The 14,883-nt window shown below is 40.7% G+C and overlaps 1 long non-coding RNA gene across 2 annotated transcripts in view; it reads right to left on the bottom strand.

Moving 5' to 3' along the window:
- The window catches only part of LOC111813303, a 41,283-nt gene that overhangs the window by 25,454 nt on the left and 946 nt on the right, over window positions 1-14,883 (bottom strand). The gene's annotated exons all lie outside the window — the stretch shown is intronic.

The raw sequence follows: 14,883 nt of genomic DNA, 5'->3' as shown, positions 1-14,883 counted from the left end.
AAGCGCTTATTCCACTGAGCCATCTCCCCAGCCTCTGTGTCTATTCATTAAATAAAATGCGTGGCTTATTATAAGCATTAAGTGGGTATCACTTAATATATTATCACTTTTATCTTTGATAACATAGGATACCACAAAACACATCATATACATGATATGATTAAACATTCAGATAATACAGCAATATATGATAATGTGTTGTGTCAGCATGTCATTCAGAACTGGCTGAAACCACTTAGGTGTATAGCAGCCTGTGATAGAGCGTGTTTTTCATTATCTACAGAAGGCAGTTTTTGCTTTTTGTATTTTAGGGAAGGGTCTACAGGGTGGTCAGGATCTCACTACTAGACTGGACTCGTAATGATCTGTCTGTTTACAGCCTCCCAAGTACTGGGATTACAGGCGCATGCCACCACACCCAATCTCAATTCCTGTTTCCCCACGCCCCGGGGGCGGAGCCAGCAGAGAAGGCCTGAGGATGGAACCCCCAGTCCCTGAGCCTACTTGCAGGTGCTTTAATCCACTGAGCTATTTGGCCAGCTCTAGAAAGCAGTTTGATAGGCAAAAATAAACAGAATTGAAACAAAGGAAGAAATAAAGAAGACAGCAACGTAGTTGGGATGTGGCTCAGGTGCATGAGGTCCTGGGCTCAGTGTGGTGGCGCATGCCCGTGATCTCAGCATGCTCTGAGACAGGAAGGTTTCTAGCTCAAGCCCAACAATTTAGTGATTCAGAGAGGTCCTGTTTAAAGATAAAAAAAATTTGGGACCGGGGAGATGGCTCAGTAGGATAAGCACTTGACTGGCAAACTCAAGGATCTGAGTTCAATCCCCGGTTCCGCAAAATAAATAAATAAATAAAGATAAAGATAAAAAAAATTATATAAAGGGCTGGGCTTTTGAGTCATGTTGCGCTCACTCTGCTTAGGATTTGAGTATTTTCTGCCAAGCTGGGTTGGTGGTCATGAATTTCTTCAGATTCTCTGTGTTGTGGAAGATTCTGGAAGGCTAATTTTTTGGGAAGGTGGGGTCAATTTGGAAGATTAATTTTACAAAATAAAGTAATCTTGGGTGGCAATATTTTTAAGTGCTTCAAAACCTTTAAGCTCTCCAGACTTTTAAGGTTTGTCTTGAGCAAACTATACTCTGACAGGTTTGACTTTATAGTTACCTGGCATTTCTAAGGCTTTTAGTATACTCTGGTCTAAACTACTGAGATTGAATAGAATGTGTTATGGGCTGGAGAGATGGCTCAGTGGTCTAAAGCACCTACTTGAAACAAGCTTGGCAAAGCACAGGGACCGCGGTTCGATCCCCAGCACCACATGCCAGCCAGACCCGCCCCCTGGTGGACTGAGCTGGCCACACACACACACAATAAATAAATGTAATAAATAAAAATAAATAAATATTTGAATAGAATGTGTTATGGAGAGGGTCTTATTTGGAGTTGTAAATGTCTTTTTTTTACCTTGTATATCCCGTTTGAATCTCTACATTAGGAAAATTTTCTTTCCCTTTTTTAACATTTCAAGTTTTTATAGTAGTATTTATTTATAATACAAAATAATTACATTCAAAACATACTTATCACATCATAATCATTTTTATTTCCCTTTGCCCTATACCCTACCAACTCACTCTGTCCCTGCTTCTAGATTTAGGCAATTTAATAATTTTGGTGAATAAATTTTTTTATTTTTTTTATTCTTTTTATTTTTTTTTTTTATTCTTTAGCATTTTATGTGCTTCTTTTTGAGATAGTGTCACTGTACAGCTCAGGCTGGCCTTGAACTCACAGTAATCCTGCCTCAACCTCCAGAGTACTGGGATTACAGGTGTGCCTGGCCTGTTTTTTTGAGACAGAGTCTTGCTATGTAGCCCAGGCTGGCCTTGAACTCATAACAACCCTCCTGCCTTCATCTCCCTAGTGCTGGGATCACAGGCATGCACCACCACAACCAGCTCCTACTTTCATTTTCTAATCCTTCCTTAACACCAAGATAATTTCGTTATTTCAGAGTGATCCAGGAGCTCCAGATGAACCTCTTATGGTATTTTGTGTTTTTTGCATATTACTGAGTAAATGATCTGTTACATCAACCTTGTCTTTTAAGTCCCAACATTCTCTCCTCTGACTGGTAATACCTACTCTCAAAATTTTCTACTGTGCTTTTTATTTCTTGATTTTTTACAAACTCTAATTCTTTAAGTGTTCATTCATTTCCTTAATTCACCCAGCTGTTTATTTGTATCAGCTCATTTGTCAGTTTATTAACTGACCCACTCCACTGCTTATTTACAACTTTTTTTTTTTTTTCCAACGTATTTAGGACAGGGTGTACAGGGTCTCACTAAACAGATGGACTGGTAGTGATCCTCGTGTTTTCAGCCTCCCAAGTGCTGGGATCATAGGCAGGAATCGAACCCTGGTCCCTGCGTCTGCCTAAGTAGGCGCTTTAATCCACTGAAGTAGCTGGCTAGCCCTACAACTTCAAGCTCAATGAACATCTTAGTAATTTCTTGATTTATCCATTCGTCTCTTCTTTGATCTCTTCCAACATTTCAACTTTTAAGTTCTTTGTCTGGGAAGTCCTCCCTTTAAAGCCCATGAAATCTAAAATTAGGAATGAGACGAAGATCTCTCCACTGTCACTGCTCTTCAATACTAAACTTGAAATTAAGAAACAGAAAAGAGGGGCTGGTGAGATGGCTCAGTGGTCTAAAGCACCTACTTGGAATAAGCTTAGCAAAGCACAGGGACTGCGGTTCAATCCCCCAGCACCACATGCCAGCCAGCCCTGCCCCCTGGTGGGCTGAGCTGGCCACACACACACACACACATAAAAAAAAATTTTTTTAAAAAAATAGAAAAGAATGTTAAAAAAAAAAAAAAAAGGGAAGAAGCCAAACTGTATTTGCAGATGACACAATCCTTTACAAACAAGACTCAAAAAGCTACCAAAAGACTGTCACAGTTCATAAACAAATCTAGCAAGGTGGCAGGATATAAAGGCAACACACAACAATCAGGGTTCCTATACAATAATGAACCCACCAAAAAAGAAATCAGGAAAACAATCCCATTCAAAAAACTTCAAAAGAAACTTAAGTACCTAAGACAAAACCTTGTATTGATCCATTTAATCCACACAAACCTTTGAAGTATTGCTCCCATTTTAGATGTGGGGAAACTAAGGCACAAGGAGCTTTAACTAACTTTCCCAAAATCAAACAGCAGACAAGAGAATTTCCAGCAGTCTGGCTCTAGAACTTCATGCTCTTCAAGTTCTGCTTCTTCCCAATTATACCACCTGTTGGAGTGTTTCTGTCTGCCCCTACCCCAGTTCTGGGGATTGAACTCAGGACCTCCAAAATGCTCCCCAGCCCTATAAATCGCTTAACTGTGAAAGAATCATATAACCTCTTTCCACCCTACCATGGGAGCTTTTTCTACCTATTTTTTTTATTGGCTTATAAAGAAAACTGGGGGCCGGGGAGATGGCTTAGTGGAATAAGCGCTTCCCTGGCAAGCGCAAGGGCCTGAGTTCAATCCCTGGTTCCGCCAAAAATAAAAAAAAAAATAAAAAAAAATAAAGAAAACTGATAAGAAACCTTGATTAAATAGAAATTACATATATCTTATCTATACAAACTAACAGGTTTTTCTTCCCTTTGCCCCAAAAAGCAGTGCCTACTAGTGTAACCATTCAGCTCACAAATTGTCTCATATAAATTCATAAGACTTAGGAGAGAAAGTACCAGTATTAGTATCTGTCTCTCTCCTTTGTTCTCCATTAAAAGTTTAGTTTGGAGGGGAGATGGCTCAGTAGAATAAGTGCTTCCCTGGCAAGCGCAAGGGTCTGAGTTCAATCCCGGGTTCCGCCAAAAAAAAAGTTTAGTTTGGTTCTTTTTGGAGGAAATGTTAGCCTGAAATTCTGTATTGCCAAAAAGAGAACATTTGGGACAGCCAAATAGCTCAGTGGGACTAAAGTGCCTGCTTACACAGACACAGGGACCATGGTTCAATCCCAGGCCTGCAGTGCAGGTGCTGGCCCTACCCCCCATGGCTCACTGAGATGGTGACTAAGACTAGGCGAGGTAGCACAGGCTTGTAACTGAAGCACTTGAGAGGCTGAAAACAGGAAGATCACTAGAGTCAAATCTGTATAGTGAGACCCTGTACTAAACACATTTAAAAAAAAGAATCTCAAATACAGATATTATACCCTAATTCAAGTTTACCCATATTTTAAATAAAAAGACTTGGAAATAAAATATAAACTTTTTAAAGATAATGCCAGGCAAGGTAGAACACATTTTTAATCCCAGTACTGGGAAGGTTGTTGCAACAGGATCACCATAAATTCAAGGCCAGCCTGGACTACACAGTGAGTGCCAGTTTGAACTACAGAGCAAAACCCTATCTCAAAAAAGCAAAATTTTGTTATGATGCTAAGTAAAACAGCTTCCTGGAGAGGCAACGAAGAAGAGTATATACCTGGTTTCTCAGTATATACCTGGTTTCTTGTAATTTCCATTTAATCAAGGTTTCTCACGGGCCTTCTTTATAAGTCATTAAAAAATAGGTAGAAAAAGCTCCTAAAGGGGCCGGGGAGATGGCTTAGTGGAATAAGCGCTTCCCTGCCAAGCGCAAGGGTGAGCTCAATCCCTGGTTCCTCAAAAAAAAAAAAAAAGGAAAAAGAAAAAGCTCCGATGGTAGGGTGGAAAGAGGTTACACGATTTTGTTACAGTTAAAAAAGCAATTTACAGGGCTGGGTAGCATTCTGGAGGTCCTCAACCATTCACAGGATTCTCTCCCTCTACCTAATGATTTTTTTGTGGGGGAACTCCATAAGACAGTCTGCTGTAGTGCAGACCGGCCTTAAACTGTTACCCAGGCTGACCACAAATTTGCAGGATCCTCCTGCCTCCCCACCCTCCCAAGTGTTGTGATTACAGGTGTGTGCCACCATGCCCAGTTTCCCTTTACCCAAATAGAAGAGTAGACTTCCTCCACATATTGTAGAACACCATCACTTTATAGGTCAGTAGAATAAGACAACGAAGGCAGGCAGGCTGGCAGGTTGGCTTTTACTAAAGGACTACAACCTTCTCCATTATACCTGGACTCTAATTACCAGGTAAAGGTAAATATAAATCTCTTCCAAAGAAGTTAAAAGAGAAGACCCCAGCCTTCACAGACTTTCTTAGTCTAGAGTGTGTGAATTTCTCCAAGATCATCTCTACCCCTGGAGATTTTCTGCGACTCAAGAGTTTAGCATCGGGGTGATGGCTCAGTAGAGTAAGTGCTTGCCCGGCAGGCGCAAGGGCAAGGGCAAGGGCCTGCGTTCAATCCCCAGTTCCACCAAAAACAAAGCAAAAACAAAACAAACAAAAGAACCAAAAAAAAAAGTTTGAAAAAGAAAAAAGAGTTTAGCATCTAGTTGTATCCATGGCTGTAGTGAGAATACACAGCGGGTCACAAGGACAAATGACAGAAGTGGGATCTGGGGACTCTCTCCTTCTGATGCAAGGTTACACACTGCAGCAACATGTGTTCTACATTCCTAGTAGTAGAGAAGCCCATCAGAGACTAAGCATATAAGAGAAATATCTGACAACCAAAATTCTTTTTTTTACATTTATTTATTTATTGTGTGTGTGTGTGTGTGTGTGTGTGTGGCCAGCTCAGCCCACAGGGGGCGGGGCTGGCTGGCATGTGGTGCTGGGGGATTGAACCGTGGTCCCTGTGGTTTGCTAAGCTTGTTCCAAGTAGGTGCTTTAGACCACTGAGCCATCTCACCAGCCCCCCAAAATTCTATATCCAGCTGAACTAGTCTTCAAAACATAAAGGCAAAATAAAAACAATTTCAAAATAACAGACCAACATAATGCATTCATAACCCATCTGCCTTACAAGAAAAAAAAAAAAAAAACCTAAAGGAACTCTTTCAGACTGAAAGAAAACAATCAGCCCATAACTGAAATTTTTTCCATAACTAAAATTTATACAAAGAAACACACACAAAAAGATAACTCTATGGGCTGGTGCCATGGCTCAGTGGCCTAAAGCACCTACTTAGAACAAGCTTGGGAAAGCACAGGGACAGCGGTTCAATCCCCCAGCACCACATGCCAGCCAGCCCTGCCCCCTGCTTGGCTGAGCTGGCCACACACACACACATACACACACACACACACACAAATAAATAAAATTTAAAAAAAAAAGATAACTCTACACAAAGAATACCCCACAACATGGGGGTAAATCCCCACAAAGAAAAAAATATGTGTGCACATATAAAAGACTTTAAAGAGTACTCCGTTGAAAAAAAAGGCAAACTAGTACACAAGACACTGGCCTGACTCTGTCCTCTCACCACTAAAGAGGCTGGGACCCAATCACTTGAGGGAGCAGCTCAAGGCCAGCCGGACTCCATCTCAGAAAAGAAAACAAACTGCACTGGAGGGCTTGTAACACATAAAAATAGAAGTGGCAATACTAAAAGAAGGTAGAAAGAAATGAAGTGATACTAACACAAATCTTTTATGTTATAATTAAGATTACTCTTAATTGATCTGAAATAACTATAAATTAAAACATACTGTACATGATACTTTCTGAAAAATATCTGAGTTAGTGGCCAGGGAGATGGCTCAGTAGAATAAGTACTTCCCTGGTAAGTGCAAGGACCTGAGTTCAACCCCTGGTTCCACAGGAAAAAAAGAAAAAGAAAAATATCTGAGAAAACTAAACCAGGCATGGGGGATAGAGGATGGGGGATGGAGGATTACTAGCAGTTCCAGAGAAATCAGGGATGCACAGTAAGTTCAAGACCAGTATGGAATTCATAGCAAGACCCTACAAAGGAAGACAGACAGATGGATAGGCAGACAGACAGATGGAATAAGGCTATAAATTATATGTCCAAAAGAGTCAATGGCTTAAATGTTAAAAAATAATGCAAGGGGGGGCATGGCCCTAGCTCAGGCCTTTAAGTGGCTGCTTCCACAAAGCTCTCAGCCTCAGGTTGCTGGAGTTCGAACCTCACAACTCTCCCGCTGGCCAAAAGTGCCCTGAAGCCATTCGAGGAACAAAAAAATAAATAAATAAATAAATAAAAATAATGCAAGGGCCGGGAAGATAGCTCTGTAGAGTAAGTCCTTGCCTGGCAGGCACAGAGTCCTGAGTTCAATCCCCCATACCGCAAAAATTATACGAAGAAATAAATAATAATTATAATGCAAGGGCTTAGATGAAACGTATAAATCACTATGAAGGTGCAATTACCAAACTAACTTAAAAATTAAGAGAAACTGTATATATCTAGGTTCAGAAATTCAATTGAGGTGGCCAGGGAGATGGCTCAGTGGAATAAGCACTTCCATGGCAAGCACAAGGGCCTGAGTTCAATCTCCGGGTCCACCAAAAAAAAACGAAAGAAAAAAAGAAAGAAATTCAATTGCAAATTTAAAAATTTCCCAAAGAGAAATAACCCAGGCTCAGATGCTTTGATTGTATAGTCAAACAATTAGTATCAATCCATCACAAATAGAGGCAGGAATAATCCATCTTTTCTGTGAAGTTAGTATTACTGACACCAAATTCAAAGATAACACAAGAAAAGGAATAGTGAATATAAGTCAATATATAAATACAAAAAAATGTTCGAACAATCAGCAAACCAAATCCAACATCTAACAACAACATACAATGATCAAAAGGAATTTATTTCGGAAATACGAGGCTAGGTTAACACCTAGAAGTCAGGTAATATACCTTATTACTGTGATAAAAAGCAAAACCATGTGATCACAAACAACAGGGTGAATAAACTGTATTGGTTTGTCAAAGACTAAGGAGTTTCTTTCAGTGCTAAATCCAGGGCAGTCCTGGGAAAACTGTCACAGTTGATCATACCAACAGATATAGAAAAAGCATGACACAATCCAGTGATAATTCATGATAAAAATACTGAATAGGGCTGGGGATATAGCTCAGTAGCAGTCATGAGTTCCATTCCCAGTATAGAAATTTAAAAACAGACACAAAAAGTAACTTTCTCTACCAAATTTGCAACATCTATAAAAACAACTTCATTCAATATTAAGCTGAATGATAAAGGATTAATTTTTTCCCTACAAATAACGTAAGGAAGCCTGCTCTCACCACTTGTAATCAACCTGGTACTTCGCTGCAGCAGTCACAGAAAGTAGGGAGAAAAGGAGAAAAAGGAATGCATTTTGATTAGAAAGGAAGCAGTAAAATATCTTTGTTCACAGATGATATAGTATTGCATGTAGAAAATGGTGAGAAATTTTAAAAAACTACAAGAATATATTATTTCAGTGAGGTCAAAAGACAAAGGTTAATATTTAAAAATCAGTTTGTGTTTCTATATACTAACAACAAAAATCTGACACAAATTTTTATTTTTTTATTTTTTTTAACACAATTATCTTTATTTATTTTTTTTAATTCTTTTATTTATTTATTTATGTGTGTGTGTTTGTGTGGCCAGCTCAGCCCACCAAGGGGCAGGGCTGGCTGGCATGTGGTGCTGGGGGATTGAACCGCGGTCCCTGTGCTTTGCTAAGCTTGTTCCAAGTAGGTGCTTTAGACCACTGAGCCATCTCACCAGCCCCCTGACACAAATTTTTAAAAGGTAGTTCTATTAATATCAAAAAAATAAAGTGGCTAGGATAGATATATATAGTTACATTCTCTTAATGAATAGAGGGATTTGTTCTAATGGTGTTTGTAAATAGAATATCATGTCTGCATCTTGTACAGCAATTAACCACTAGGAAGAATATATGCAATGTGTTAATTATTGAAACTGTCCTACCAATTTGATTTGAAACTCTCTCATTGCTATTTATTTCTCAATAAAATTATGAAAAAAAGAAGAAATAAAAATCAAGGGGCCCAGAGAGAGCTCAGTAGAATAAGCACTTGCCTGGCAAGCGCAAGGTCCTGAGTTCAATCCCCAATACCACAAAAAAATAAAAATAAAAATAAAAATAAAAATAAAAACTAAAATATTAGGCTGAGGCAGGAGGATGGTCTCAAGTTTGAGCCCATCCTGGGCTACAAGTTAGTTCAACGTCAGCCTGAACTGCATAGTGAAATCCTGTTTCAAAAAGATGATCAAACGGGGGGAGGGTGTTCAGGAATAAACTGAAATATAAACGTGGTATATACATACAATGGAGTATTATTAAATCTGCGAGGAAGAAATTTTACAACATGCAACATGAACGGATCTTTTTTTTAAATATGAATGGATCTTGAGAACATGATCCTAAATAAAATAAATCTGGCCACTGGACAGTGCATCCGGCATGATGGATATGAACCAGTCAGGCTCATGAAAGCAGAGCACAGAGTGGTGGCTGCTGGTGGCTGAAGCAGAATAAAAAAACACTAACCAGTGGGCACAGGGTTTCCCGTGATTCAGGGTACATAACTATAAAGAAGTGCAACACCATGTTCAGTCTCTGGCTAACAATACTGCATCTTACACTTGAAGAAAGTTAAGAGGGCCCATGCATAGCAGTACATGCCTATAAACCCAGCACCAAGGGTGCTGAGGCAGGTTAAGCCAGCCTGTGCTACCTAGTGACTTCAAGGCCAGCCTGAAAGAAAAACTGTCTCAAAAAAACAAAAAAAAAAAAAAAAAGAAAAAAAAATTAAGAGGACTGATCTCACATTAAATATTCTTACTATAATAAAATATTTTGGGGGGGTGCTTTTGTTTTTGTGTTTCCCGTACCAAGGATCAAACTCAGAACCTTGCACTTGCCATGCAGGCATTTATGCTGCTGAGCTAACTTCCCAGCCCTAAAATATATTTTTGAAAAAGATTTGCTAACTGAAAAACAAAAATATCACTTCTGTAGAGGAATCTTGAAGATCAAAAAATGAAATTCTCATGTTCATGTATGAAAAAAATTAAGATAGTAATGGTTCCCAAACTGATCTAGAGTCAATATAATCTCTATGAAAATTCCAGCAGACAAATCTTAAATTTTTACACAGGGGCCAGCCAGATAACTTAGAAGATTAAAGCACCTGCTTAGGCAGATACAGAGACGGGTTTGATCCCCAGCCTGCTGTGCTGGCCCCACCCCTGAGGCACACTGAGACAGAGATTGAGACTGGACATGGTGGCACCGCACTTGTAATCCCAGCACTTGGGAGACTGAAAACTGGAGGATCACTATGAGTCCCATCTGTGTAGTGAGACCCTGTAGACCTTGTATTAAATACATTAAAAAAAAAAAAAAATCACACAAAAAAATTTTGGAGGCTGGGAAGATGGCTCAATGGAATGGAAGTGCTTCCCTGGCAAGCACAAGGGCCTGAGTTCAATCCCCGGTTCCGCCAAAAAATAAAATAAAATAAAAGAAAAGAAAAGAAAAGAAAAGAAAAGAAAAGAAAATAAATTTACACAGGATCCCGAACAGTCAAAATAATTTTTAAAAATAACAAATTAGAGAGCTTACACTACCTGTTTTCATAACTTACCATAAAGCACAGTAATTGGTAGTGTATAAGCAAAGACATGGAAATAATGCCACAGAATTAACAGTGCAGAGATAAATCTTCACATTTACAATGGGAAAATGATTGGGTATCTTCTCAACAAATGGTACTACATTGGTAAAGAACACAAATTAATTCAAAATAGATTATAAAATCTACACGTAAAAGCTAAACTAAAATAAAACTTCTGGACAAGAGAAAATTCTCAAAATTTTATTAGAGTTTTTACATAAGACAACAAAAATCATGATCTAGAAACTAGACTTCATCAAAACTAAATGCTTTTAAAAAAAAAAAAACTGAATACTTCAAAAGACTCCAACACCCCATTGTTAAAATGAGGGACCAGGGATACAGTTCACTGGCAAGGTGCCTGCTTGGCAACTATGAGGTTGAGTTTTATTACTAGTTTCAATAAATAAACAGACTAGTCACAAACTGAGAGGAAATATTTGCAAATCATGTATCTAATAAAGGGTTTATACACACAGGATACAAATTCTTGCAGATCAATACTAAGTCAAACCCAATTTTTTCTTTTCTTGGCGGAACCGGGGATTGAACTTAGGCCCTTGCGCTTGCCAGGGAAGTGCTTATTCCACTGAGCCATCTCCCCAGCCCCTCAAACCCAATTTTAAAATGGGCAGTGAGGGTGGGGTGGGGGTTCAAATGCTAAGCATGGTGATGTATACCATGTAAGCCCAATACTTGGGATGCTGAAACAGGAAGATGGGACAAGTTCAAGGCCAGTTTGGGATATGCAGTATATTTCAAGGCTGCTGAACTAGATAGTGAGTGACCCCCCCACAAAAAGGTAAAAGCTCTGAAAAGTTATGTCACCCAAAAGGACACATGACTAACTGTCATGTGACAAGATGTTTCAACTATGAGTCATAAAGAAAATTCAAATTAAAACTACAAAAATTTAATCATTTTATGGCTTCTAGAATGGCTGTAAGAAAGACAGTGTTAGCAAGGATATGAAACTTGAAGGAACTCTCACATAATTCACAAAAAATGTAAAATGGCACGCCACCCTGAGAAACAGTTCAGCAGTTTTTTTATTTTGTTTATGTATTTAGTACAGGGTTTACAGGGTCTTACTACACAGAACTGACTCCTGACTTCAGACTCCCAAGTGCTGCATGTGCCACCACACTCAGTCTCAATCTGGGTCTCAGTACACCCCAGGGGCAGGGCTGGCATGGCACACTGGGGATTGAACCCTGGACTCTGCGCTCTGCCTAAACAGAAGCTTTAATCTTCTACTTGGCCAGCCCAGTTCAGCAGTTTTTAATGGTACTTTTACCCAGTAGTACTATACCCAGGTATAAAAATCATATACCCTTGTAAAGATTTTACTCAAATGCTCAAGGAACACTACTCAAAAGATTTAAAAACCTAGAAGTATGGCAGGCACAGACACAGGCCTTAATCCCAGCTATTCTTCCATGAGCTTGAGGCCAACCTGGAGTGAGACTGACTAAAAATAAAAGGGGCAGGGAGACTGGCATGCAGTTTAGTGTTAAGACTTACCTAGCATCCACAGGCCCTGAGTTTTTCTCCTGTGGGGATTAGGGAGATCTGAATACCTATCATTTGACCAACACATAAAGTGTTACACATAGAAAGAATTATCATTCAGCAAATACAAGTAAAATTCTGATAAAAGCTACAATATGGGTAAATTTCAAAAAGTGTATATTAAATGAATAAAAAAGATGCAAAAAATCATACATACTCTATGATTCCATTTATATGATTCCAGCGAAGTAAACCTAAAGAGGTACAAAACAAATCCATGACTGCCTAGGGCAGGGAGCTAGGATTAACTGCAAACAGGCTAGAGTGAATTTCTGAAAGTCAGTAACATGTTCTAAATCAGGCTTTCACAAGATAATTTCACAAGTCTATACTAAAAACTACTGACTCTCTCGCTCATAATAAGTGAATTGCTTCTAAGTCAAAAATTAGTTTCTGGGCTGGTGAGATGGCTCAGTGGTCTAGGGCACCTACTTAGAACAAGCTTAGCAGAGCACAGGGACCGAGATTCAAGCCCCCAGCACCACACGCCAGCCAGCCCCGCCCCCTGGTGGGCTGAGCTGGCCATACACACACACACACACACACACACACACACACACACACACACACACTAAATAAATAAATATATATATTTTAAAAAAAAAAATTAGTTTCTTGGGGCAGGGAGATGGCTCAGTGGAATAAGCACTTCCCTGGCAAGCGCAAGGGCCTGAGTTCAATCCCCAGTTTTGGAAAAAAAAAAATTAGTTTCTTTTGAAACGTGTATTTCTGGGAGAAATGGAAGCATGTCACACAACCCAACTAGTCACAGAATTATTCATAAAAGCCAAAGACTAAAAACTCAAATGTCTATCAACAAGTAAGTAAAATGACATATATCCATAGAATGGAATACTATTCAGCAATAAAAAGAAATGTAGTACTGACACATGCTACAACATGGGTGAATTTGAAAACATACTGTGAAAGAAGCCGGTCACAAAGGACCACATATCGTACAGTTCCATGTAGATGAAGACAAATCTAGGGACAAAAGGGAGTAGCTGTCCAAAGCTGAGCTTAGGCAGAAACAATGGCGAGGGGAGGTTTGGGGGGGTTCTTCAGCAGTGATAGAGAGTCCAAAACTGATTATAGTGTTGGGCTACTTACACTACTCTGTGGGTATACTACCAAAACTCACCGAACTGTATCCTTTAAATTACATTGGATGGCACATGAATGATCCCTCAATAAAGATACTTCACACACACATAAAGGCATACAACTTTTGAGCACATAAAATCAACGCTTACAAGACCTACTACAACCACTTAGGATAAAAAAATTCCAAAAGTTCAAACTTTCCAGCAATACTTAAAGCTAACTTTGTGAGTACTTATGTCTGAAAAGGCATAGTTAAGTTTTAAAGCTAAAATTAAGTTTTCAAATTTCTTTTCTTTTTTTTGCGGAACCGGGGATTGAACTCAGGCCCTTGTGCTTGCCAGGCAAGCACTAACTCTACTAAGCTAACTCCCCGGCCCCAAGTTTTCAAATTTCTAATACCCAACATATTTGAATTTTCTGTTCCATCGCTTTACCAGGAAGGAAATCCCTCAATTATATTCATAAGAATACATTCTACAAACTGTCATCCTGTATAAACTTTATTCCTAAATCCCTCCAGATATATTCAGTACTTTCCAGTTTGTACGTTTTGCCTTTTTAAGAGATTCTAAAACACAGATACCCAACTCTATGTTACCACAGCTGACACTCTCGGTGACGCTAGTTCTGGAGAAAGTGCATAATTTGCCTCTCAAAAAAGACTCAGAAAGACAAATCTGATTACGTTATTGTTACTGCTCTCTGGTCAACGGATTACAATTTAAATCATATAGGTGAAGTGAATGTTCACGATACAAACACGGAGAGATTTTACACTTTTACAAAGCGTTCCCCTCTGAGCTCCCATTTAATGAAATACCAAGAACTTAAATGCTATTCTACAATGAATAGGGCTCCTATAAAGGCAGCCCAGGACACCAGCACCCGAGAACACTAGAACCTGCGATCGTGATAGCTCTTAATGTTGTAAAATCTTTTCGGTCCCTTGGTGGTGCCACAATAAAAACGCCCGGTGGGGTGGGCGCCCCGCGGAAGGCTGCTCGGGCAGACTCCGCACCGTCCCCGCGCGCCGGGAGCCGTCTGCGGCGCGGTCCCCCAGGGCCAAGCTCTGCTGGCGGCCCTGAAGGCGGTCGCTGGACGTACGTGTTCCGGAGCCCGTTTTCGTTTCGTTTAAGAAAACAAACTCCGATCACAGTCCCGTCTCCTAGCTCTGGGAACAGTGGGAGACGGCAGCAGAGGCCAGTGTGAACAGCAAGAATAAAAGGACGGCCGAATACAACCTGTCGTGCGAGCAAGCACGCAGGGAAGGAAAGGTAGGAGGCGGCGGCGAGGCGGACCGGGAAGGAAACTGTCCAGCCCGCCGCCACCCGGAGCGGCCGGCCGGAGACTCCCGGGTCCCGCCCCGGGTTCGCCGCCCAGCCCGGCGCCGGCCACAGCCTCCCGCCCGACCCTGACCCTCCCAGGACGCGCTTCCTCCGCGGCCGGACCCCCGCCCCGCCTCCCGCTAGCCGCCGCGGGTCGGTTCCGTCCGCTGCAAGGCAAGGGTGACTCGCGCCGAGATGTAAACACGGCGAGCGCGGCCGCGCGGGCCCATCCCCCCGCCGGGGTCCGAGCCTCGTCGGCCCCGCGCCCCGCGCTCTCCGCGGGCAGCCGCGCCGCGCGCCGCTGCCTTCCCGCTCCCTT

Source organism: Octodon degus, unplaced genomic scaffold, assembly GCF_000260255.1.
Source record: "Octodon degus isolate 3935 unplaced genomic scaffold, OctDeg1.0 scaffold00180, whole genome shotgun sequence".
Lineage (NCBI taxonomy): Eukaryota > Metazoa > Chordata > Mammalia > Rodentia > Octodontidae > Octodon > Octodon degus.
This window is presented reverse-complemented; position numbering and strand designations above follow the sequence as displayed.